A 27,211-nucleotide genomic window follows, 5' to 3' on the forward strand; every position below is an offset into this window, starting at 1 on the left:
CATTGGTGGAAACTGTGAGGCAGTCCTATATCCTTCCTAGGACATTCCTAGGACACATCGTAGAACAAATCTATTGGAAAAACAAATTAAATCACCATATATATCTTGATGTAATTATATATTTTTAAACCTCATAATGTGATACTGGTTCCACCTCTACTCTTTCCTCCTTGTGATCTCCCCAAGAGTGACATTGGAGGTTAGGAAGGCAAACTGGGTCATCTCACCTTTATTCTTCCATGCCATGCTGGTATTTTTAACAATGAGCATGGGAAGCTTTTACAGTTTTAAAAATGTAAGCACTATATGTACGGAACACAGTTAGAAACTTTTATCTACAAAACAGCGGAGAGAAGTCAAAACTTCCCGCAATGTTCCAGCCACCAACATTTATTTTCACGAATGAAGCTCATTCTATATATCACAGTTGTTTTATTAGTTCCTGAAAATGTGTTTCTAAGCTTTGATTACCCATTTGATGGCATATTAAGAAACCATATGGCAACTCACTAGACATGACTACACTGCACAAACCATTTCTATAAATAAAGCAGTTGACAATCACCCCCAGGGCATCCACAAATGAATTTAGGAGCCAATCAGAACAGTAATGTCCCTTCAGTTCTGACAGCCACCTGCACTTTTATTCAAAAGTGGGATGGCCATGGAAGGGCCAAACTAGGCAAATCAGCTGCAAAACTACAGATTCTCTGACTGGGAAACAAAAAAGTTGTATATGCAAAAGATGTCCTATTAGTACAACATCAATCACTGGGGTTTTCATCAGTAGTAAGAAGATTAACCAGGATCAGAATTAAAGAAATGTTAGAACTAACTATTCCTTTATCACTTTCCTCATGAACATGAAAAAAAAATGATGTTATAACCCTACATTGCAGACCAACATCCTTTGGGGGATATTTTTGCTGTTAATCCCCATAGAGGAAGCAAGTCAGAGTCTCAACTTGTGGCTAACATTTTGCCTATACACCACTCCTATTTGAGGGAGGAAATACTAACTGACAGAGCAGTAGAGACAGCATGGCAAGAGACGACTGACGACTCAACAGCATTCAATTTCCTTTAAACGTGGTGAGTTAGAGATACACTTACTGACTTAAATTTTTCTCAATTATGAGACGTGCACTTGGGTTTTCTTGAGACAGGGATGCCACAAATCTGTTTTGGCACAGAGTAAAACTAATGTTCTTTAAGTATCCACTGTTGCTGCTCTGTAAATTTTCTTTATCTAAAAACATATGTTTCTTGACATAACAACCAGAGAAGGGAAGAGGAGGGACCTTTGCCTTGAAGTCTATTTTCTTCATGGATGGTAAAGAAAATAGGAGAGGTTATCAGTGAGCTTTTTGAGAAGAGTTTCTTTATTAATAATAAGGAAGAGGGTCCAGGGAGGAAGCTCAGAGGGTAAAACCATGTGTTGTACAAACCTGATTAATGACTTGAGTTCAGACCCCTGAAGGCAACATGAATAACAATCCCAGCATCCCTCTGGTGAAAGAGGATGCAAAGATGGGACCCTGTCTGCAGCTTATGGGCCAGCTAGCCTGGAGTATGTGGTAAAGCAGGAGAAACAACAAAGTAGTCTAATTCAAAACAAGATGGAAGGTGAGAACCAACTCCCCTAAAGGTTGTCCTGAGTTCCACATGTGTGGAAGACACACACACACACACACCACTACCACCACCACCACACCATATCACAAAATAAAATAATTATTTTTAAAAAAGAGTAACATATTCATAGATTGAAGGATGAATCTGGTTTTACATATCAAAATTAGCTGGAAAGGAGGGACAGAAAAACATTAAGAAGTGGATTGGAGGCCTGGGGTGGGGTGAAGGGAGAAAAGGCTCAAACCCTAGTGTCTAATAGGGAAAGCTATGCCAAGGCTGCTTGCAGAGAAAGGGCCAAAGGTCTGCATCAGGGATGAGATTGAACTGTACATGCTAGGCACCAGGGATCGGAAATAAGAAAGACAACTGTCCACCATCTAATGGCTCATTTGACCTCTAATTTGGGCAACAGTACTGAAGACCCCACTATTCAAGGAGTCAGAGAAAGCAGGGCAGAGAGAGGGGGGAATGGCAGAAAGCTAGACAAGATGAGAGTCCACTCTTTTCTCCCTCTGCTGCCTCTTAACGTTGTGCATAATTTAACTCTACTGTAGGAAACATTCTAGACAGAGATTAAAAACTCACACTTAGAAAAATATGGTTTGGATTCATGCAATTTCTTTTGAAACCTGCTCTTGTGTTTATGTCAAATTTCATTGCACAGAAATATGTGTAGGTAAGCCACAACATCAGCCACCACCTTGGGTTTCAAAAACAAATACATTTCTTTCAAGATAATGTAGAAGTCTGTCAGCTCTGATGCTCATTTGAATTTATTGGAGGTTGTAAAGTCCAGCACACTAAGAGATCAATTTTATATCACTGACACATCTTACTTTAAATCATAAGGATATATACATCTCTGCAAGTTACTATTTGGTTAAATACAGTTTTCAGCTAAATTATAACATTTAAGATCTCCATCACTAAATAGCTGCACCTTCACCTCTACAACTCCTTCTGAGACCCACCTGTAAGTACTAAAAAACTGTCACACTACTTAAATAATAAACATTTTAATCTATTCTGTTGGGTTTCTTTTTAACAAATCCTATTTAATTAATGTTTGGGGATGCTGGCTCAGATGGAGTGTAGAACTGTCAGTTTTGGTTAAAATCATTTTCCCCTGCTTAGATTATTTAATTCATTGAAAAATCACTATAATGTTATTTAAACATCTACTTGGCTGTTGAATTCACATAATGTCCTAGTCATGATCAGTCTACATTTGTGAATGAAATACACATAATAAGTGTACAGAAAGCCCAGTGCAGGGACTCTGGATGAGTACTGTTGAGATTTTAGACGGATAACCTTTACAGTTGCGAACTAATTGTAGAACTTTGCAGTAGTATTGGCCTCTGTCCACTAAATACTAGAAATACCCTCCAGATTGGGGCAATCTACTATGTCTCCAGGTATTGCCAAATGTCTCCTGGGAGGGGTAACCACCACTCACTGAGAAGATTTGGAAGATGGATCCGAGAGAGAGTCAGTACTTACTCAAAGTCTTGAACGTAGAGTTTGGCCTTGCTGAGAATAAAGACAAATGGTCTAAACTATAAAGAAACTAATGCTCAAATACAGAAATGCCCAAGATGAGGCAAGTGATGGTTTGGTATTGCCATCTGAATTGGAGATAACTTCATCACATGGAAGTTCTGAGGTCAAAGGTAGGAGTCCTGTGACCAAGGGAAGGAAAGCTAAAATATGCAGTAAGATGCAGAAATGATAAAGAGACCACTAAGAAGCAATACAAAAGGATATTTGAAAGGAAATGTAAGATCTCAAGTTCTGCAGAAGCACATGACACACAGTGAGACATCAAGTGTGAATATAACATAAGGAAAAAATAAGAAATCAGTCACAATTTCACCAATTAAACAGAAAATTACACCCTGCTCAAAATGAATGCTACAGTAGTATTACTATCACTATTTTTAAGCATCTATGTTCTAAGCAGAATTATAACTATCTGATTTATTGTGTAAAAGTGCAGGCTAATGAGTCTGAAGCCCACTCACATTCAAAAAAGTTGCTCTCTTTTCTAACTTTAATTTGACCTACAATCTCCATTCCCCTTGTAAAGCATAAGGAGTCAGGCCCACAACTCATGAAAACTCATAGCTTGCATTCACTAATTCATTTCTGTTCCCTTCTTAAAATTATACCATTTTAAAGAATTAGTCCTGTCAACTCCATAAACTTTTTTCTCCCATTTTTACCTCCTATGGTGATGATGTGGTTTTAATTAAATGCTATGCAAACCAATGAAAGGTTATGTTAAAACAAAGTTGGTCTTCCTATAAAAAGTAAGTTGACTATTGGATGGATCACAGGGCCCCCAATAGAGGATCTAGAAAAAGTACCCAAGGAGCTAAAGGGATCTGCAACCCTATAGGTAGAACAACATTATGAACTAACCAGTACCCCAGAGCTCTTGACTCTAGCTGCATATGTATCAAAAGATGGCCTAGTCGGCCATCACTGGAAAGAGAGGCCCATTGGACTTGCAAACTTTATATGCCCCAGTACAGGGGAACGCCAGGGCCAAAAAGTGGGAGTGGGTGGGTAGGGGAGTGGGGGGGGAGTGTATTGGGGATTTTTTGGATAGCATTGAAAATGTAAATGAGGAAAATACCTAATTAAAAAAAAAAAAGTAAGGTGAGTCCTTTGGAAGCACTTGAAAAGGCTGAGTCACATTTACCAAAAATATTGCTGAAGAACACCTGAAGTACAATTGGGGTGGGGTTGGGGGAGGGTTCATGAAACACCATCTGAGTTCACCAAAAGTTCAATGAACACTCTGCATTCATAGATCAGTGGTTCTCATCCTGTGGTCCCCAATTCCTTAGGGGATTTCCATATCATATACACCACATATCAGATATTTACATTATCATTCATAATAGTAGCAAAATTATAGTTATAAAATAGTGATGATTGGGGCCACTACAACACTGTATTAAAGGGTCTCAGCCTTGGGAAGGTCAAGAACTGCTTCTTTAGATTGGCCTAAGTCCTCAAAGGCGATGAATTCCAAGTACAGTTGATGTAAGATAGGGAATGTAGATGCCTAGAGAGGGCTCAGTGGGTCAAGCACTTGCACAAGGGGCGAGGACCTGAATTGGAATCCAATGAGCCCCCATGAAGCTAGAGAAGAGAGAGCCGTGTGTATCTTTAATCCCATTGCTCCGTGGCTACATCAGAGGTAGAGACAAGAGAATCCAGAAGCTTGGTGGCTGGGTAACCTTCAGTGACAACAAGAAAAAAAACCAAACCCTATCTCAAAAAAAATAGACTTTAAGGATGGACTTCTGAGGTTGATATAGAGTTCAAAAGCTTAACGACAGGCTGTAGTCTCTTATTCTTGGTACCTTATGCAGTTGTGGATCACTGTGTTAACTCCTGTTTACTGAAAAGAGGAGTTTCTTTGATTAGGGTTAAGAGACTAGTATTTATGAGTATAAGGGCAAGTCATTAGGAATCAATTTAATATGGCATCCATTTAGCAAAATCATAATAGTAGGTTCTTCCTTGGGTCCTACCTATGACCTATAGAGCCACAAGTTCTTAGCTTGACAATGGTGTCACATATAGAGCCAGATTTAAATCCAATTAAAAGGTAGTTGGTTACTACCATGACATTAATGCCCCTGTTACACCAAAGGGCGTGTCTGATCAAGACAGTTGTTAGTGATGTTCTCAGGGTTCCATCCACTTCTAACTTTGCAGGCACCTCGCCTACTTATATTTACTCTCTAGACTTCAGTGGTAAACAGAACCATTCCTATAATCTCCAAACTAAATGGCCCATGCCCACTCCTCACCGCCTCCTTTCATACCACTTCCCACAACAGGACTTTTACACACACACACACACACACACACACACACAGCCCCTTCCATCTGAAATACCTTTACACACTGAAATGAGGACCGTCTACTCCCTTTTCAGATTGTCATGTGATGCACACTGAGGGATTTCCATAGAATGTTCCCCATGCATTCTTTCTCATGTTCCTGCTTCATTATTCAAAGTAATGATCACCATTTAGAATCATGTACATTTGGCAATGCTGTTGGCTTTATGCATCCATGCGCTGTGATTTCCACAGGGCTGAGACTAAGCATATCCACTACTGTGTGCCCACCAAATAATATCCTATCTGGCACACAGTAAGTGTTCATGCACATTTTAAAATAAATCAATAAGAAATATTTTGACATGTGTTTAATAATTTAATTATAATATATACTTTAAGAGCTTTGGGAACATGGAAAGAAGGACTGAGAGCTTACTTAAACAGGGCTTAATAATTATTTCACTGCCTTCAACATATCATCAAACTTTGCTCTTTATTAGCCATAATCCTGTCTTCCAAGTAGCTCTTGCAGAAGAGATGCTTGCATATGCAACAGATCTTTATTGCTTGCTGCAGTATTATTTGTAATTTACCAATGCTAAATTTTTTAGTTTGTTCACAGTTTTCCAGAGATAAACATACAATTTTTTACTTCAAACTTTTTATGTTTGCAGGAAAAGATACACATGCATTCACACACACACACACACACACACACACACACACACACACATATTGTTATCTGTTAAATAAAAGTCTTAGTTGTAAATGACAGTGCTTGAATGTTCCTATTTAAAAACTAGTGAATCTGATTATAGACTTCAAAAAGCAGACTCATCAGTGATCATTTAAACCATTTAATTGTATATTCAAACTGTATAGATGAAAACAGTCTTATGAAATTTCACCAAAATTTATAATCTAAATAAAAATTAAATTATTGTATAGCTAATGAAATAGCATAGGTCTGTGAAATATGGACAGCTATATGCTAATGTTCATGGAATCTTGTTAATGAATATTTCAGGTCTCTAGTTAAGCCACAAATGATATTTTATACACACACACATACGATTAATACATACTCATCAAATAATGTCAAAAAAACAAGAATACTTCACAGTGCAAGCCCCATGAGTTAAGAAAGCAATGGTTATGCAACACAACAAACTCTGGCCATAAAAATGCTAAAGGTTTCCATTAAATGCTTAAAAAGAGGACCACAGAGGAAAAAATCAGATTTTAGAGTTCTACAGCAATGTGCCCACAGTGCACAGATGAGCTGCTTCTTATATGCTTTTTGTGTGTCATAACTTTTATCCAGAATAATTAAGGAATTGATTATCATACACTTTCTTTCCACTCTAGCCCTAGCAGGCATGCCGATGGATCTCTGAAGTGTGGTGGACACGTTCTCCTTTTGTGGTGATCCTAAAGCGTCCACCAGATCCCTTAGAAAACCCACACCACTTCCTGCACCTGCTTGTAGTTTATCTCTCTGCTCCCCTTCCTTCTGGTCTCTCACTATCATGTTTTCAAGTTTGAGACACACACTCTGTTCCCAGTATCAACAATTTCCAAGTCTGTAGATTCACTCAAAGTTTTATTATTGTTGTGTTTTGGTTTTGTTTCTGCCCTTTGAGACAGGGTGTCTCTGTGTAGCCCCACCTGTCCACAAACTCACTCTGTAGATAAGGCTAAACTCGAATTCACAATGATCTGCCTGCCTCTGCCTCCCGAGTGCTGGGATCAAAGGCAAGCACCACCACCACGCAACTCAAAATATTTTTTAAAGTTGTATAAATATGTATAGTACTTTTTCTCCAAACCATACAATTATTCACACTTCAATTATTTTATAATTTAGTATTACTAATTTAGTATTACACATCTTTTTTTTTTCGTTATTTTTGTTATTTATACATCTGTCTCCAGATAACCAGAAGAGGGCATTGGATCATATTACAGGTGGTTGTGAGCCACCAGGAGGTTTCTGGGAATTGAACTCAGGATCTCTGGAAGAGGCATTATAAATGATCTAGATATGGTTTAAAAATATATAGGAGACTGTGTATAAGTTACATGTTACTACTGTGCCATATGTATAAGGACTTGGGCATCCTCTAATTTTATTATGTTCAGGAGTTCTCAAACCAGTTCCTCACAATTACCAGAAGATAGACTATGAGTCTCCAGGACCTCACATCCCCCGATTCTAACCAGCAGTACATGCCAAGTCCAGTGTGACCTTTTCTCACTTGGTTTGGAGTGACAGCTGAGCACCCTGCTTTGAACCCTCAATGTTCACCAGGGCACCAACTTCAACTTTAGACACAGGACAGACAGACAGACAGACAGACAGACAGTGCCTGATTTTGGCAAAGCTCTAGGCATATTCTGAATAATTGACTGATGTAAGGGAAATTATCATACTATTTCTGATCTCTGAGATATCAGTTAAAACTGAAACAGATTCTCATTTTAGCATCATGTTATATTTATATAAGTAAAATATATGAAGAACTAGAGAACACCAGGATGTTGCTTGCTTGTTTGAATAAAACAGAAGATGATAGCATCCTTGTTATGATGAAGGAATAAATTCTGGGTTTGTCCCTCTTGGTTACCTCTATTTTTGCTGGCCCATATGTATTCTGCCCCTGGAACTTGCAGAGTTTTAAGTAGAAATAAAGAGAAAGAAAGAAAAAGAAAAGAAGGGAGGAAGGAAGGAAGGAAGGAAGGAAGGAAGGAAGGAAGGAAGGAAGGAAGGAAGGAAGGAAGGAAGGAAAGACAGAAGGAAGGATAGACAGATGAACAGGGATATAAGTGAAATGGAACTGACAAGTATTATTGGGGTGATAAAAATGGTCTACAATTAATTTATAACGACTTCACAGTGTGATAAATTTCCTAACAACCTCTGATTTCTAACTTGGAATAGGTAAGTTATATGGAAAGCAACCTCATTTTCAAAGGTCTGTCTTTCTATTATTACCCAGGGCACCAGGGCACCACCAAAAGAATCTTGGCAAATGTAGAGTACATGCTTTATTTTTCTTGAACTAAGACTTTCCTATTTGGTAATCAGAATATACAAATGCATTCTGCTAGGATTATGCTAATGTGCAGTCATGATCCGAGAAGAACAGGGAGGTGGGTTATACATAGAAGCTGCCCTGACATTTGAGGTTGAGGAAGAGCTGGATCAAGGACATAATGATCCAAGCCAGGAGTTAAATTAAATATGAGGAGGCTGCTGTCTGGGAGGGAAAATGAGGTGGGGTCCTTGAGTATAGAACAGACAAGAATAGTGCTGATAAGTGCATAGAGAGTTAGTGAATCAGTGTCATTAGTTCTAATCCTGTTTGGGCTAGTCTGACCTTGAGTAGCTCATCCCACCCACATCTCTATTTTTTAATTTATAACATTTCAAATGATATATAAAGATAGCAATACCCTTTATCTACCTCCCGTAACTCTTACAGGGACACAATAAGGCTGTGTGTAAAGAATCCTGAAAAATGCAACATAGTATCAAGATGTTAAGACTGCAGTCAAGTTCAATGGGAAACAAAAGCCTGATCTTCAGTGGTGGGGAGATTTGGGATGGTTAAGAAGAGATTAAGCTGAAGATACCTTATTTAGCAGAGACAGAGAATCTATAAGCATTATAGGGAAGGCGCATGCATGAGTAGCCATCAGAAAAATAAACAAGTCAACTTGCTAAAAGCTAGAGTGAGTCTGAAGGCCCATACATAAACATGTGGCTTTAACATTCTGATATGCAGAACGTCTTGGAAACCTAAGGATTTCTTGAAAGGCTTACTTAATAAAATAAAAGCAATAGCTACCTTAGATTAACACGTGTAGCAGAGTAGATCTTACTATGTATTGGTGAGAAGAAAGCTTTATACTGTTGGTAACACCCCCCTCCCATTTACCAGAATTAGGGTGATAATGATGGTAACACCAACAACCTCAACACCACTAGCAACAACAGCCATCAACACCATCAGAGACCACGCCCACACCATAAGGAGTGATAACCATCATCAAAACAAGACCAGTAGCAACCACCGCCAGCTTCCCCCAACACTACCAGAAATGAATATTCACCACCAGCAACCACCATCTAAGCATGCACACACCTCTGCTATAAATTCCTAACTTAACAATAAAACGTAATAGCACACAGTAGAAAGAGAAGCACATAGTCACATAAACTCCCCTTTCATATTCCCTCTGTGGATCATCAGTGCTGCCAACAAAGGAGAAAAAGTTCCAGGTAAATAAACCCTAAAAATCCATTATTCAAAAGACAAAATACTGTATTGTATGCTTAAATATTATTTAACATGTAGATATATATTAAATGGTATTAAACCATGCATACATACATACATACATACATACACATACATAAAACACAAAATAAATCTTTGGAGATATGCCTAACTGGCATAGATTGTAGTGATGGTTTTATGGTTATTTATTTTTCTCCAAACTCATCAATTTGTGTACATCAGTAGGTCATTCATACCTCAATAAATGGATTTTCAGAATAACTAAAATACTAAATCCATCAAAGGTAAAATAATAATAAAAAAAAGTTACTGATCTACAAACGGTGGTATCATAAGTACATGGCCAAATTGTTCTTATTAGTATAAAAATGAAATTTGACCATTAGTGTAAGTTTACTTCAGCTCTACTCTACTCTATGAAAAAAGTAGCAGAATAGTCAACAGCCTCTCCCCATTGCATTGTAGGGGCTCACACTCTGCTATTTCCTGTCAGTGTGACTCTCCGAACATTGTGTGGTTCTTAAAACTGCCTTTTCTTACTCTGGGAAGCTTGTATGCCAAAGGTGGATGGGAGGACGGGGGTTTGCAGAAGCGACACCAAGTACCCTCAACACCCTCTCTCCCTCTGGCCTTGCCTTCAGCAGGGGCCCAACACTCATGTGACTGTGCCAACTGCTATCCATTCTAAAAAAGACTTGAAGCAGTCTAAGGTTCTCCAATCAAAACCAAGAGCATAATTTTCAAACTAAGAAACACCAAACAAGAGAAACATGAAAAATAAAATTTAAATTAGAACTAATATCAAGGGAATGAAGAAACAAGGCTAAAGAACAAAATTTTTAAACTCAAATTGAATGCAACATTACCTAATAATTGGGTGTTTGGGAGAGTCTCTATTGGGACTTACTACTCTGCTACCTATTTGTTAATAAAAATGTACTCATAATATTGAATTTGACATGAAAACTATGTGAAATATAGGTCTCTATGTGGCTATGTGCTACGTATCTATAATGTTCCAGGAAATGTTCCCAGTTCTGAGGAATGCCTAGCAAGAAGCACTGCATACAAAAGCCCTGATCCCTAATCAGTAAAGATGGACATGATGAAGATGCGTGAGAACACAAGACAAAACACATGGTACACAGGACGCTATGAGGGATGGGGGCCTATATTAGCACAAGGTGTGGGAGTTGTGCAGTCTTGAACTTCCTGTGAAAGTCAAGGAAGTCTTCCCAAAGTGGTCAGCCAAGAGGAAAAGTAACATTTCCCTACAACAAGGGAGAAGCAGTATAAAGATGTGAGGTAGGAGCGTGCAGATGTGCAGGAAGGGAAGGGTGGCAGGTGCGCAGGAATGATGGCGAGGAGGTCGCGCAGCTGCAGCACAGTGAGCCATGGGAGATGACTTCTTTAACTAGGTAACCAGGCTACCATGTCAAACTCAGAGCTGGGAGGCGACTCCAGTGAACCAGTCACAGGACACCAGTGAATCAGAAAGAAGTAGTAAGTGTCACATTGATATATTCTGAGACTATGTTCTCTTTCTCAAAAGATCTGACCAATCTTCAATCAATGGTTTCCATTTTAGGTAAAGCAAAGTATCAGGGCAACATGGCTTTTTTTCTGTATAATATTGGATAAATTAGTGTTGTGTGAACACATTTGCTCACATCTGATGTAAAGATTAGAAACAAAACAACCGCCTATATATTCTCCTGAAATTTTGTGTTATACTGTCAAGAAGTTTAAAATATATAATCACATATTTGTAAGATTAAAAAGACTGTAGTTCTATATAAGTAAGTAGTAAATTTCAAAACGAAACTGTTGGTCAGAGAGATGGCTCAATGGGTAAAAGATTTTGCCACCAAGTCAGATGACCTGGGTTTAACCTCAGGATATACGTTGTAAAAGGAAAGAACCAACTCCTGAATGATGTCCTCTGATCTATAAACAGTGGTATCATAAGTACATGGCCAAATTATTCTTATTAGCATAAAAATGGAATTTGATCATTTGTGTAAGTGTTCAGGCCATGGAATGTACATGCCCAAATGCATAAGAACATATGCATGCATATATGTACAAAATAAATATAATAAGAAAACATTTTAAAGTGTTTTATATTACATATTGCATTTTTGAAATACTATATCAATTTCATGCTTTTCTTCTTCAATAGGGAGATTTGTAGCTGATTTTTCCCCTTAAACTCATATCTAGCCTGCTTCTCCAAAGAATTTCACCCCAATGTAGCATATTTTATGTTGTTTACACTGAAAGCATTTTATTGCCTATATTACTATGTTTGTCTGCAAAGAAATATTTTATGCAGCTTTTCTGTTTAGTATTCAAAGCCTTTCTAGATCCCTGCACAATGCACAGTGGTGAGATTTGAGATGGATGAGAGAGACGCTTTGCTTTGCTAATTGAGGGGAAGACTGACTGCAAATGGGCATCTGAGAAATGAGTCTATGCACGTGCTTTAGATCTGGGGAACCATGGTCTAAAAGCCTGTTGCTAAGTAGCTGTGCACACCTACCTGAACACCTACTTAAAGTCCCTGGTGAAGATCACCCATTTGAGCACTAAAGAATATCCAGTTTTCTGTGTATAATCCTGGTCTCACTGCTTAGTTTCCCCATCCTCTCATTGGACATGAGAGAGATAAGCTAATCGGCTTCTTTAGGCAAATGTCTTTGTCAGGCAACTCAAGACATCCTATTTAAAATGATGATAATCTCAGTTGTCACTTGACACTGATGGATTGAATGACCTAATGCTGCCTGCACTCAGGACCTTACTTGCCAGAAAGTCTCCTTTTAAACTTTTTTTCTTTATTCTTGAGAATTTTATATGTATATACAATAAAATATGGACATTTCCATCCATTAACTCCTTGCAAATTCCTCAACACAGCTCCTTCTTAAGTTTGTGTCCTTTTATCTAATTGGTGCTACCTATGTGTGCATAAGTATGGGGCCACCCACTGGGGCATGGGAAATCCACCAGCACTGACTACACATTCCAAGCAGAATGAACCTTCCTCCCCCAACAGCCATCAACTGCCAGGACCTCCTCAATAAAAGGCAGGTCCTGGAAGGCACCTGTCTTCATTAGGGTTTTACTGCTGTGAACAGACACCATGACCAAGGCAACTCTTATAGGACAACATTGAATCTGAAGGTTGATAGCAGACTAGGACTTCCAGGAAGCTATGATAAGGGTCTTAAAACTCACACACACTGTGCCACGCCGACTCCAATAAGGCCATACCTGCTAGAGTGCCACTCCCTAGGCCAAGTATATACAAACCATCACATTCTGCTCCCTGGCCCCCATAGGCTTGTTCAAACACACGAGTCTACGGGGGCGATACCTAGCCATAGCATAATAAAAAATTACATTTAGTCCAAACTTCCAAAGTTCCCATCGTCTATAGCAGTCTCAACAATGTTAAAAATCCAAAGTTCAAAGTCTCTTCTGAGATTCACCCGATCACTTAACTGTAATCCATTATCTGGAATTATCTGGAAATTTTACTGAATTGATCTTATGCATCATCACCAAGGCTCTCATCAAGGATGAAGTCTTGAAGGACTGCAAGAGCCAGAGGGTGGGAGAAGTGTTGCAAAATGCTTACAGACACATGCTAAGTAGCCATGAACAGACCTGTATTTTGTATAGTTTTAGCATAAGTAAAAACAGAGGAATTCCATTACTCCAATTCCTCTGTATTCAACACAGCTGTCACATTCATGAATATATAGTAATTGTGGTCACCTGCCAACCAGTCTTTCCTGGCCTTAAAGTTCAATGTCAATGACTCTCAAAGCCTTAGTTGAAAAACCAGTACACAGGGAAGGCAGCTTAAAAGGCACACAATCCATGTGCATTTTGTGTGCCTGGGTCAGGTCGTACCATCAGAGAATGGATACATAAAGGTACCTTTAACTATTGCTCTTGTAAAACTTGTAGGGCCTTGCAGTTAACACAGTGGATTTTAAAAGAGCTAGCACCACTGGCTTTGCCGACTTTCATAACAAAACAGACTGTGCTCTTTATGAAGACTCCTGGGAGAAGCTTCATCTTGGTGCCAAGAGCAACTACAGTCATCCTAAACCACTGATTCATCTTTGCTTCTAACAGCAATTTCCTCCCACCTTCCCAGAGCTTCAAGCCAAAATCATGGCCCCTGTATCTTCTGCTTAGGTCTTTCTCACTGCTCTGGAACTGTTCTTCATTCCATTTTACTCCCAACATGTTCTTTACCTTTGGTCCATTTTTGCTCTGTCATTATGCATGGCTACACATTATTATGCATGTAGACAGTGATATCCATAGAAACACACGCACAACACACACACACACACATTGTAATTTTACCCTATTGTTCATGCTTTCTTTACACCCATAAAGGAAACAGAACTTCCCTTTAAAATATCACCTATTTTTAAAGCTAGAGTGACAAATATGCTATAGTCTATCACGTAAAACCAAACTGCTAAGAGCACAAGGTGTAATCATTTAGAGTGTCCAAAAGCACTTCCAAAAAGGAAACAGAAGCATGTAACCCACAGAACTATAAGAAAACAGAAATAAGAGAAATCAAAACCCATATCTCGTTTTCATTCAGCAATTCATGTTTTGAACTCCTGTTTCGTGCCAGACATTGGGTTATAGATAAAGAATTGAAATGGAAATAAGAATGGTCTCTGTTTCAAAGAGACTACTGCAGTCTGCAGAAGAGGGGACTGGAGAGGAACACATATCAGACTTCATATGGAAACACTGATGGGGAAATCATCTCTGTAGACTGTTCCAGACACTGTAGGAAGTGTCTATAGTACAGAGTAAGTACAAATCAAAACTGAACAAAAGTGAGGGCTATCTCAGGTCTATACCCCAGACCACAGTGATGTGCATGCAAATGTATACATACATACATACATACATATATGTGTGTGTTATATGTGTGCATGCACACACATACACACCTATTCTAACCACACTATGAAATAAGTATAAACAGTTTAAATGCAGCTTTTAAAGATTGATTTTATTATTTATGTGCGCACTTGAATCTGTATATGCATTCATGTCTATGTGAATGATATTTGCAGAGGCCAGAGGAGGGTTTTGTTTCTCTTCTGTGGTTGTAGTTGGAGGCACCAGTGAGCCCTGTGATGTGGGTGCTGGGAACAGAACACACTGAACCCAGGTGCTCTTAACCATTAGCCAGTTCTCTAGCCTTATGAAATAAGTCTATATAAAACTTCATAAAATAAGAGTAGTTAGTGTCAACTAAGAGGAAACAGGAGGGAATTTGAGAAGTCCAACTCATCCATCACCTGTTACAGTAACTAAAAGGTTAACTTTGAACCTTAGGATGACAGCACAAGATTCGGTTGAGAAGGAGCTCACCCAGTGAGAGGGGAGCACCCATGGTTTACTGTACAGTTAACTAGAGAATAACGACATGGACCAAACTAGAGCCCTGGTCTTAGGCAGAGCCAAGATAACAGCCTTCACACATGCTTCTTGTATCCCTTCTTTTCTTGTGCTGTAGAAGTATGTCCAGGCCATTGTGTCCAGGGAAGTCTATGGGCAAGGGTATCACTGCCAGTTTTCACAGCTGAAATTTATATCCATACAAGCCACCTAAAATCCTCCTAAGGTTGGGATCTGACCAGAGGGATACCATAAAACATTTTCTCAAACATATTTTCAGTTTTGTGGCATACATAGCATAGCACACCACACTTGTTACAAGAATGCACTTGAGACTTGGAGCTGTATAACTCCCACACAGAGGTGACTTCCCAGATAAGGGAAGAGTCACCTCTCTGGAAACTTTATAACTTTTTAGTAAAAGAGAAAAGTAGCCTTTCTCTTGTTTTTAGGTAAAAGCAGTCGAATGGAAATCTAAGCAATCTATGATTTTTCATACTAAACTCCCTTTCCCCACACTCAGATTTTAAGACCAAAGCCTGCAGGTCCTTTTCTGTACCTTGACGTTGTGCCTCTCTCCTATCAGTATCATTGAGCTCCCAACTTCTCAGATTATTGGGCCCTTGATTGCTATCTGATGCAGATTCTCAGGCTCTTGAACTTCTTAAAGACATGTTCAAGTGTAGAGTGTTTGTGCACCAGGTTGCTCAACAAGGTAGACACCACACACACATACACACACACACACACACACACACACACACACACACACAGAGTCTATTTAACACAGGCTCCCAGAATAAAGCAATCACACTCATTCTGTGAGACATCTGCATGCAAGCCAGTGCAGCTCTCAAGTGCATCAATGGATTCACTAACCTAATATGGTACGTGCACCACACTGGGCATGCAGGATGCTGAGGCACCTCTGTTGCATGTCCTACATCTCCCTTGGTTTTCCAATCCCCTGTTCATTATCAAGTAGCAATTCTCTAATATCAACCTGTGCACTTTAATCCCTAGGCAAATTTACCTATGCTTCCAGCTTTAGGTTCAACACTGGCTCAGATAAGAAAATTTAAACATTGTATGAGATTTATATCCATGCAAATCTTCTTCAACATTTCTTGACTAATATATTCATGCCTTGTCTGTAATGTGGTAATTCTTCTCTAAAAAAATATGTATGCTATGAGCACTAGAAACAATACCAAAGATAAATCACAAAATAGGGAGAAGCAATTTGTGGAAATCAAATATGTACCCTTTAATGTATTTTTAAAAAAGAACTTGCTAAAGCCCTCCAGGTTTGAGGAACCCTATAGAAGATGAGGCAGAAAGATTATATGAGACAGAGGGAAAGAAGGCCACCAGTGAAAGAAGGTTTCCTAAACACAGAAGGACCAGTGCATATATGAACTCACAGAGACTGTGGCAGGATGCACTAGGCCCTCATATGTCTGAGCCAGATGAGGTCCCAGAACTGAGAGGAGAAGTGAACACATTCCTCTATCTCTAGCTCAGAAGCTCCAACTGATAACAGTTCACAAAGGAGAAATTAATTCTCTCCAACAGAGTCTCACCAGGTATACAAACACTGAAAGACAGGCTCCATTCCCAGCAGTAGATAGATGGCCAACACAAAACAAACTCAATGACATCATTGGAGGTTCTCTTCCATAATATTTTACCAAGACATCTCTCTCTCTCTCTCTCTCTCTCTCTCTCTCTCTCTCTCTCTCTCTCTCTCTCTCTCTCTCTCTCTTTCTCTCTCTCTCCTCTCTCTTTCCCATACAAATTCTTTGTATATAAATTATGGCTTCCATTTTTGTGTTTTTACTGGGATTCCTGTGTGTTCTATGCATGTGTCTCTATAGAAAAAAAATCTCTTACATATTGTATGGGTGTGTCACCTATCAATAAAAAAGTCTGTGTCCAATAAGGAAAAGGCAGGAAGTAATAGGTGGGAATTCTGGTACAAAAGATGAAATTTGGGGAGAGAGCACAGGAATTCACCCCGGAGGAAACCAAAGGAGAGCAGACACATGGAACCTGAGCAGAGGTAACCAGCCATGTAACTCACATAGAATAGGATAAATTGGTTATTAAGTTATGAGTTATCTGGGAAACAGCCAAAACATACCTTAGGTATTCATAAAGAATAATAAGATCTCAGAGTCCTAATTTCAGGAAACATAGAAGCCAGGCAGAAAGACACAGTTACACACCTCTGTAAGTACATATATTTCTTATGCTTTTCTTTGGCTCTTTTGTCTGTGTTGTCCTAGTCCTAGTTGGGCTTTTGGTTTTGTCTTTTGTTTGTTTGTTTGTTTGTCTTTTGAGAAAGGGTCTCTCTGTGTAGCTCTGGTTTTCCTAGAGTTATACCATAGACCATGCTGGCCTTGAACTAACAGAGATCTGCCCACCTCTGCCTTCCTAGCATTAGGATTAAAAGCATGTGCCAGCATGTCCAGCTTACCTTATTTTTTTTTTTTTTAGTATTATTATTATTCTTTAGATCTCTGCTTTTTTCGAAAGAGAGACCAAAACATTATAAATACAGATGGAAGAGGGGTGAGTAGGATCTCAGAAGAGATGGGAGAGGAAAAATCAATCAGAATTGATTGTATGAAAAAAAAATCTATCTTTCAATAAAAGAAAGAGACCTCTCAAAAAAAAAGCTTCAGTATTTCACCATTAATTACAAACATAGTTTGTAGAAATAGTTATCACAAGAACATTCCATTAAGCAGGAATATAGAGACACATATGTAAGAGAACTATATGCACCTAGCACTAGAGAGACACATGATGGGAACAAACCAGCAGCTGCCGCATAGAGTAACTGTGATGGTACTGTCAACTTGACAGACTCTAGAATATCAAGGACATGAGGTCAATAATGTGGGGAGTGACTTGATTATATATCAAGGTGGGAAGAGTCATCTTAACTATAGGCAAGACTATTGTCAGGGCATGGGACCCTGGACTGTATCCACTGGGGAAAGCAGGCTGAGCAAAGTATGAGTTTGTCACTCTCTGACTCTTGGCTGCAAGTGCAATGTGGCCAGCTCCCTCTCACAACGGACCCAGACTTCCCCACCATGGTGGTAGACTGTAACCTGGAGCTCTGAGCCCAAATAATCCCTCTCTCCCTTAAACTGCGTTAATCAGTATTTAATTACAATAGCAGGAAAATTAACGATGACAGTCACTGGCTGCAGGCACTGTGCTAAGCACTACCATCTCATTTATCTCTGCTAGAAACTAGGAAGTCTACATTCCCAGTTATGCCCATTCTTAGAATCGATGACAGTGGTGCACAAAGAAATGGAGCCACTTGCCCAAGATCCAAAGGTGAGTGACAGAGCCAGGGTGGGAACAGACTGTCTTTGCCAGAGCCTGAGCTCTCTATTACTAGATTTCCTTTTAAATCTTAATTCTTTAGAAACAAGGGAGAAACTGTTGACTGAAAGCATTCTTGAAGTAGAATAAAATGTGGGTACTGAATTAGTGATTATGCAGAACATAGAGATCCAGACATATAAAGCATCATTCCCATTAATCAACTCACCCAGATGTTCCAGCCAGCAGAACCTGTTGCTGTAAATGTTGCTCACTGGCATACCACATGTCTCACCCTCTGTATTAAGACCCTTCTGCCCTTGTTCCCTTCCCTTGGCATCCCCACACATCTCACCACCTCTATTATAATACTTTCTGCTCTTGTTCCCTTCCCACAGGTAGATTCCTTGCTAAGTTTTCTGTGGGTTCATTTGCTAGCTCCCTCCCATCTCCATCTCTGAGTGGTCTGCACTACATCAATGGTTATCTTCCCTCTTGAGGACTGTAGCTCCTGTGATCACAGCTCCCCAGTTCTCTCAGGATAACCCACCAAATTGACCTTCTCAGACTCAAGCAAAGGGAAAGCCCACTCTGTCTTCATCTAGATCTGGCTTTACATGAGCTTTGAAGTCCACAGTACTTTTTCTTTTAACCATTTTAAGAATGAACGACCTTTTTGGTTATAATCTTATCAGAATAGCCTAATGATTTCACAGGGCGGGGGCAAGTCCACAAAACTCTGAAAAATTAGTTGAAAGAAAATGCAAATAAGTAAAAGCAACACACTAAGAACAAACCAAACACAATGTACAATTTATGTACAATTTGTATGTGAGGTGTTTTGCAAGAGACTCATGAGCTGAAGGTTCACTCTCTGCTTAGTAGATCCAGTGATTGATAGACACCTGAGCTCCAGCAATAGTCAAATCCCTGCTGAGCTTATACTAGATGCTCTATCTTGTGTGGTGTTTCCTCAGAGCAAGTACAGCACTGGGAACATACCTCTGAGGGGTCAGTCTTACTGGGAACACTTCCTGTCTGTCTTGTTTGCTTCCCAGCTTCCATGAGGTCAGCTGCTGTCCCCTCTCTATCATGTGATCACTGTCTTCCTTCAGCCTCACAGCCGTGGAGTTGGAAACCTCTGAAACTGTGAGTCAAACGGAACCATGTCTCCCACAACTTACTTCCTTTGGGTATGTTTGGCACTGCCAGGAGATCCAGTTAAGACAGTACAGGAAGGAAAAACACAAAGGAGACCACGCATGAACACCATGGCAAACACACCCATTCTCTTTCCATCACGAATCCCTCTCCGATCAACTGCATTTTTCCTAAAGAACTTTTTTGTTCCTTCCCACCACTCCCTTCAGATGCTCGATCCTGAAGACAGAATATTGACAGTTTTCACAGTTGCTTCTTCTGCCCAGAACACAGTTAAAAGGTCCAAAGGACACCAGTGGACTGAAAGAACAGAGGATTGAAAGACATGAACTTCTCTGATTCATCTTACTCTACAAACAAAATGTGTTTGTTCTCATGGTCTAGCCAAGGTATTTACATATACTGTTCCAAATTCTTTAATGAGTTTAGATTAATTTCCAAGGAAGAGCGTCACCTGGCCAGAGACAATTCCAAAGCATTAAGACTCACCAATGTACTCACTGACTGCTTCTGTGAGAGGAAGGAAAACAGCATGACAGAAATCATGCTCAGGGGATGAACTAAATCCATTACAAATACAATTTTCTAAGCCACTTTTTTACCTACATGAAAACTAGCTTATGCATGCATACCCCACTGGTTCACAAAGTGATCATATCCCTTGTAACAGCAGAAAGTTAATTGCCAAAGGAAAAAGAAACATAACTGTGTTATTAGCAATAAAATGCCAATGGACCCATGAAGCTTCTCAAAGGCTAGATGGTTTGCTAATTAACACCCCAATGATCTCAATCCAAAATTCTCTCTAGGTCTTAAATGATTGATTTAGGTTAGATTTTTCTGGCTTAGTTTCTTGCCATGATTTTTGTCTTGCAGTATTGGAACTTGAGCCCCAGAGCATCATACACCCTCTGATCCTAAACCATACTTATAGTGCTCTTCTTGCTTTCTTATATTGAGACAGGGTCTCACTAGGTTGCCCAGGCTGATCTTGAACTCACTCTGTATCCCAGGTAGGTTTTAAACTTGTGGTCCTCCTGCCTAAGGCTCTTGGCTGGATGAAATTACATACCTGGGCCAGCAAGCCTGATTCTTTGTGAAGACTTTGACTGCCAGGGTGTACCCCAAGACAAAAGGAATGGGTGAAAAGTGTATCTCTTAGGATGCATGGCCATATCTTATAGTCAAAGATATTTCAAAAGCATCCACAGTTGACTTTTCTAAACATTGATTAGGCAAAAGTAATATGTTTAGACCGAACAGTACTGTTCCCATTGCCCCCTTTCTGACTCTTTCCAAAACCATTGATTATTGATACACTCCCTCGGATGCCTAAGGTTTTGTTCCACCCACTCTTTGTCTGGAATCCCCTCTCTTCTGCCATATCTGCAAGTCATGGCCTACTTGTTCTATTTATCTACTTGTTCTATTTATCTACTTCTAATCATCTACTTCGAAGCTAGATGATTTATACCAGGCTGAGCCTTACTCATTTATAACCTTTCCAAGGACAGGGGTTATATGCTTTGTTTGTTTGTTTCCTTTCTTGGCACCTAAAGCAATGGTTTTGCCTGTAGAGATCACTCAATCTATCCTCATCATTTACATTAGTTAAATTCCTATGGAAGCAAAGGCATTTTGAGGGTTTTCCATAGAACTTTGAGTAGACTACATCCAGATCCCTTTCTGTCTCTTTAGCCTTTTCTCTGTGAGCCATGCAGCCACACTGTTATAAATTAACTTCTCTACATAGATAGGATGCTGCCACAGGTTTTTCATGGTTATTCCCTATCCTTTTTTTCCCCAGAGTTCTTGGTATTTATCCTACTAAAATTACTAAGCTAAAACTTGGGATACAGAGATGAAAGTGTAGTGCCCACACTCAAGGAAAAAATGGAGAGGAGAGAACAGAGGGAAACAGAGGAGGAGAGGAAGAGATTGTTACAATTTGTAAGGTCCTAAGAGATCTTCTTGCTGATGGATACAAGAGGAGGAGAGAGCCAGTTAGATCAGATCTGGCCAATAGGACTTAATAAGGATGCCATCTAAAGGATTTCTGGGAGACAATTACTAAATGTGCCTTCAAAGTTTACTGTAAAAAGAGGGAGGCATTTTAGGCAGAAGGCAGAGCATGTGCAAAGGCACGGGGGCAAGTCAGAACAGTTAACATTGCTAAGCACTGCAAATCATCTGGGAACATCCCATGTCTGCTTCAGAACATGGCAAGCAAGGGAGACAACACTGAGCATTATGGGGAGTGTGGTTAGAAAGCAAGGAGACTTACCTCCATACATGCTGACCCGCCCACGCTGTCAACTCAGGATCCTAGGGAACAGGTGAGGTTTTCCAAAGAATGGAATTGTCATGTCACCACATGGCAACAGCATAAACCAATTTCACTAATTAATCTCTTTCAGTCAGTCAGGTAACAAAATTACAAGCTGCAGGCACTTTGGAAAACAGCAAGACACATGTCACAATAAGAGCAAAGATTTCTTTTTATGAAAAGAAATTCTCAGTGATTGAAGCAAAGGTACAAACTGCCCAAGCAACTGGATTCTCTTAGGAATGGGATGTGACAGCAAGGAGAACACAGGCTAAGAATCAAAAGGGGGTGAGCTATGTGAGGCCTGAGTAGACAGGGCCCTGCAAGGGGGATGGCCCTATGTGGATGCTTCTGTAATGTGTCTACTGCTGCACACAGGATGGACATAGCATATGCACAGTAAATATTAAACAAATTCATAAATGCACAAAGGAATCAACCCATAAACAGACAGAATCACTTAAATAATGTAAGTGCAGAGAAAAAAAAATCCCTAATCATAGTGTTTGTAAAATTCTTTAAATGTCCATAAAGAAAGCAAAATTTCAATAATAAGAAAAAAGCATTAACCATACAAGCATGAACAAATTACCATAAACATTTGCTTGATGTGACTCACGCTGACTGGTACAGCTACGTAATCTGCACTGAGTGAGGCCGAACATAATGGTCACCAATGAGTTAGCTGACACAAAGCAGTTTTGTGAGCAATGAATGACAGAGTTAAATGTCAGCTGGGTATTGTGGAAGAGGTCCCACACCAGAAATAGAGCAGGGTTCCCAGTAAGTAAATAAATGTACTTTGCACTAATTTTACAGTGCCAGAATGCTTAGTAGATCTCTAACCTCAAGAAATGGCTCTATTTCCTTAACTTGTAAAAATAAATAAATAAATAAATAAATAAATAAATAAATAAATAAGGTTAGATGTTCCTCCAAGTGCCCCAGCGTAAGCAAGTGATCACAGCTGAGCCCTGGTCATGACAGGTCATTATTTTCATCCTGACCTGAGGCATTCTGATGGCCACATCAGTGTGAGTTCTGAGAACTGTGTAGGGTCAAGAGAATGTGCAGCCCACCCCCTTCAGGAAGGCCAAATACGGATCAAGAATGTCCATCTAATTAATAATGAATAAATGGAAATAATATATCACATTTTTTTCATGACTAAGCTGCCTGGCATCTTCAGACCTGGCCAAGCCTAAGATAACAGATACAGAATTTGAGTCACATAGACAGTGGAAAGGTCTAGAATAGATGGATCCTAAAGACATGCTTATACAATTAGATCATTTCTGACCTCCAGTCTTCTCTACTTGCTCCCTCTCCACCACTTGTGAGCATACCCCACGGAGAGTCAACAAGAACAATATAAGTGAGAAAGGCTACCAGCTGACACAAGCCAAAAGGGCATTCAGAAGCTACACGATGAAGGATTAAAGACTTCTAATAGCAAGAAGGTCCACAAAACCCATCATGATATGCTTGAAAAGTTCCTTGGTTCTTCAGCCCTAACTAACAACGGTCTGACTGGAGAACCAAATGCTAAATATAGGGAAGAATTTCCCCCTTTCATCTTGCATTATTTTGGGGATGTGAGTTGGTTCTTTTCCAAAGTTCTGCCATCTCCTGCTACCACCCAAGATGTAAAACTTGCAACATAAACATTTGTGACAGCCTGGATGGATTATTATTCTACTGAGAATGTGTTTTTTTTCCTCCCCTAGGAGGCTGATCTACGGACTGTAGTCCTAAATTCAGTAGGGTAACACAGATCTGAAACCCAGTCCCTGACACAGCTCACGAAGCATCTCTCCTATTTTATACAATCCGTCTGTGCTGCCAATGGAATAGTGAGTTCCTTTCTAAGTAGATCACCATGGCTAGTGGGAGAAGTGGTTTTGATTCTCGTCTGAGAAACAGTCTTCCCTCTAGGAAGCTGATGTGGGAGTTGTACCTCCCTCCCTTTACTCTGTAAAATAAGCTCATGGGAAGATGGTAAAGAACTGGCTTAATAATATTGAAAAGGGAAAAGAAAAATACAGCCAACTTCGCAATGTGGCTAATTCGGTTTCCAAATGCAGGCTGGATCTTACAATCAAATGAGTTTTGTATCACTCACAAACTCTCTTGATTAACATAAAAACATTCACACAGTAAACATGTCAAAAATTGAAGGCAGTCCAACCTAGGCAGATCTAGAGTCCCATTAATTAACATGAAAAAGCGATGCTATTTATGGTCCCTTGGTAATCAACTATGGAAAATAGATTTGATGACAAGAAAACCTGCGGAGCCATGAGGTGATATGTATATTAATGCAGAGTTTCATCTCTTGGTTACATTATAGTTTGAACAATTGCAGTTTCGTTACCAAACGAGAAGCTGCAACTTCTCTGTTTGTCCCACAGTTTTCATTGTCACTGAGTCTGTGTTCAGTGTGCACATATGTATATTCAGTGTCCACATATATGTGTTCAAACGTGGATAGCTGAAGCAGGAAAGACAGAGTACAGGAAGCAAAAGAATAAAAATGGAGACTCTTGATTCTCAATATAAGGGGCAGGTTTCAAATTAAAATATTACCCAAAGAAATAGTGGAAGACAGGTTTGGATGGAGGCTGTAATTAAGGAGCATAAAAGAAAGAATAACTGCATCTCTTCCAGTCTAGGGATTTGAGACCTTTTTTGAAATAAGTTAGTGTGCTGTAGTTGCTCAGCAGTGAAATAACACTCAAAATGTTGCGGTGACTTCATCACACTGAGGATACAGGCTCCACTCAGCACAGCTCTTTGTCAGTTCCTGGGGTACTTTTCTCTGTGGAGACACTGCAAAGGAATTAATACGACAGCCTGCTGGGAAACAAAAAGACCCTGATTCAACACAATCCCCAAAGGCATTGTCTGGAAGTGAGTGACGTGCAGAAAGTGAGGAGATCCTTAATACACACACACACACACACACACACACACACACACACAGGGCTTGCTAGAGAATGCTAGAGAGTATCTTAGGGATTTTCCTACAATTCCCTAAGCATGCTGCAACAACTATTAAAATTATGTGACCATAATATCAAAAATAAAAATTACATCTGTATATACTCTTATATATGTTTATACATATGTGCATATATATGTATCTGTATTTATATCTATACATACACACATAGACACACACATATATTAACATTATATATGTGTGTGTATATATGACTCTGATTAGTTAGAGAAACAATCCATTGAACAATACAAAGCAAGGCAGGGGATCACTTTGCTTAAAGCTAACGTTGCTGCTAATTACAGTGAAATCTCTTTTAGATGCATAGAAAACTGCCTGAGTGTGAGAAGTGCAGAGGCTATTTCCAAGATACCTAAGATGATTCTAACTCTTTCCATTCCCAATGAATACCACAAACTGCCAGCCCCAAACCCTCAATAAATTCCTTTCAGGTGGAGTGGGGATTACTCATAGTAAAGAGCTGGAAACAGCAGTCTGCCAGGCACATCCCAATATTGCCATGAACCATGGTTCCATGTAGGAAAGAATAGACAGCAGGGTTATAACCCTAGCCCCTCTGAAGTCTTTCCAACATCATTTAAGGATACAGACTGTAGTCTGCAAGAACAACCCACCCCACCACCACCATTTGCATTTGAATGGATTTGGAGGGGTCATGGAAACATCTAAATAGTCAAGCTATTTAAATAGATGCTTTCAAGTTTTTTAATGCAAGAAATAATACAAACAAAATATAATAATCACTAAAATACCGAGTGCAAACAAAACACCAAAATGTATCCACTTTGAACCCAGGAAACAGGATAAAGGCATGTGTCACCAGGACTAGTTTAAGAAAAATACACAGACAGTAGAAATATAAGTAGTGTAACAGGGCAAGGCAGCCCCCAAACTTCACACTCCAAACTCCCAAGGAGCAAGGAGGACCAATCAGAAATGTCACCCCATTACTTCTCACAAAAAATCCCCCACAGGGATTGAAGGCTAAATTATACCTGAGGGCACCTTTCCCCTAGAGTTTAAATTCCCATATATGAGAATATAACCAATATTCAATCCAAAACTTATTTTTAAAAATGAAGGAGAATGACAGCTTTGAAACTTATCATTTGCTTTGACCAACATAATTCTGTGCTAAGGAAGGAAGGAAGGAAGGAAAGAAGGAAGGAAGGAAGGAAGGAAGGAAGGAAGGAAGGAAGGAAGGAAGGAAGGAAGGAAGGAAGGAAGGAAGGAAAGATTCCCTATACAGAAGGACTCCTGCAGTGCACAAGTTCAGCAAGGTGAGACTCCAGACATACTCTGGGTTTCCTTTGGGCTCCCTGAGGCATCCAGTAACAGACTTTTCAAGTTGCAGAGTTCTTTACAGCCAACCTGGGATGCCAGGTGGGAAATGAGAACATTTAGAAGCCTGCCACGGAATAATTAACCTGCCATGCACATGGTCTCTTTTGGAAAGCTGCTTATTTTCTCTTGGAAAAGTCTAATCATTCCAATAGCTTCAGAGCTTTTATCTCTCAGCAGGAAGATGAAACTATGTTGTCAACTCCAAAAACAATGTTCTTACTGTCCCTCCCCACCACCCTCTCAAGAAGCAGCTCCACAACGCGGTTTGCAGACCTGGGTGCCCTGAGACTCAGAAGCGATGAGGTCATGCAATCTACTTGTCTTCCCAGCGCAGGATTCCTCTCGCTGCTAATGTTCCTGCCCAAGTTGTAAACCCCGTCAGACACGGGGCCATTCTGGACCCACCAGCAGATGTTTAAAGCACAGCTGCCCATACAGACTCTGACATAACTCACACGTGTGTGCCCGGGTTCAGCCGGGAAGATGGAAGTCTTTGGCATGTGGCAAGTCGCCTCTGGTCCCTCCAGGTTCTGAGGGGGTACCCCTTTAGGATGCTGAGGAATCCCTCTCTCGCTGGAATCTATCAGCCAGCCTGCACAGATCCCCTGCACACTGCTGCAGTTTGCCGTGGAGAACACATTTGCCTAGCTACTGCTTCAAGGACAAAGAGAGCTAGCACTTAGGTTTCTGTCATAGCCGGAGGGCTCGGGCTTATGAAGAAATAAATAAATCAAAGACAGACTATGCAGACAAATGA

The 27,211-nt window shown here is 39.8% G+C and overlaps 1 protein-coding gene across 4 annotated transcripts in view; it reads right to left on the reverse strand.

Moving 5' to 3' along the window:
* Positions 1-27,211, reverse strand: part of Ano4 (anoctamin 4) — a 408,979-nt gene that overhangs the window by 302,308 nt on the left and 79,460 nt on the right. Inside the window, exon 1 of one of the 4 annotated variants that reach the window (XM_029482963.2) lies at positions 26,910-27,101. The exons of the other annotated variants lie outside the window; for them this stretch is intronic. The gene's annotated coding sequence lies outside the window, so the exon portion shown is untranslated. Of the gene's footprint in view, positions 1-26,909; positions 27,102-27,211 lie in introns of those variants that run through there. 4 annotated transcript variants of the gene reach the window in all.

Source organism: Mus caroli, unplaced genomic scaffold (assembly GCF_978045245.1).
Source record: "Mus caroli unplaced genomic scaffold, Mus_caroli_1 scaffold_9, whole genome shotgun sequence".
NCBI classification, from domain to species: Eukaryota; Metazoa; Chordata; class Mammalia; order Rodentia; family Muridae; genus Mus; species Mus caroli.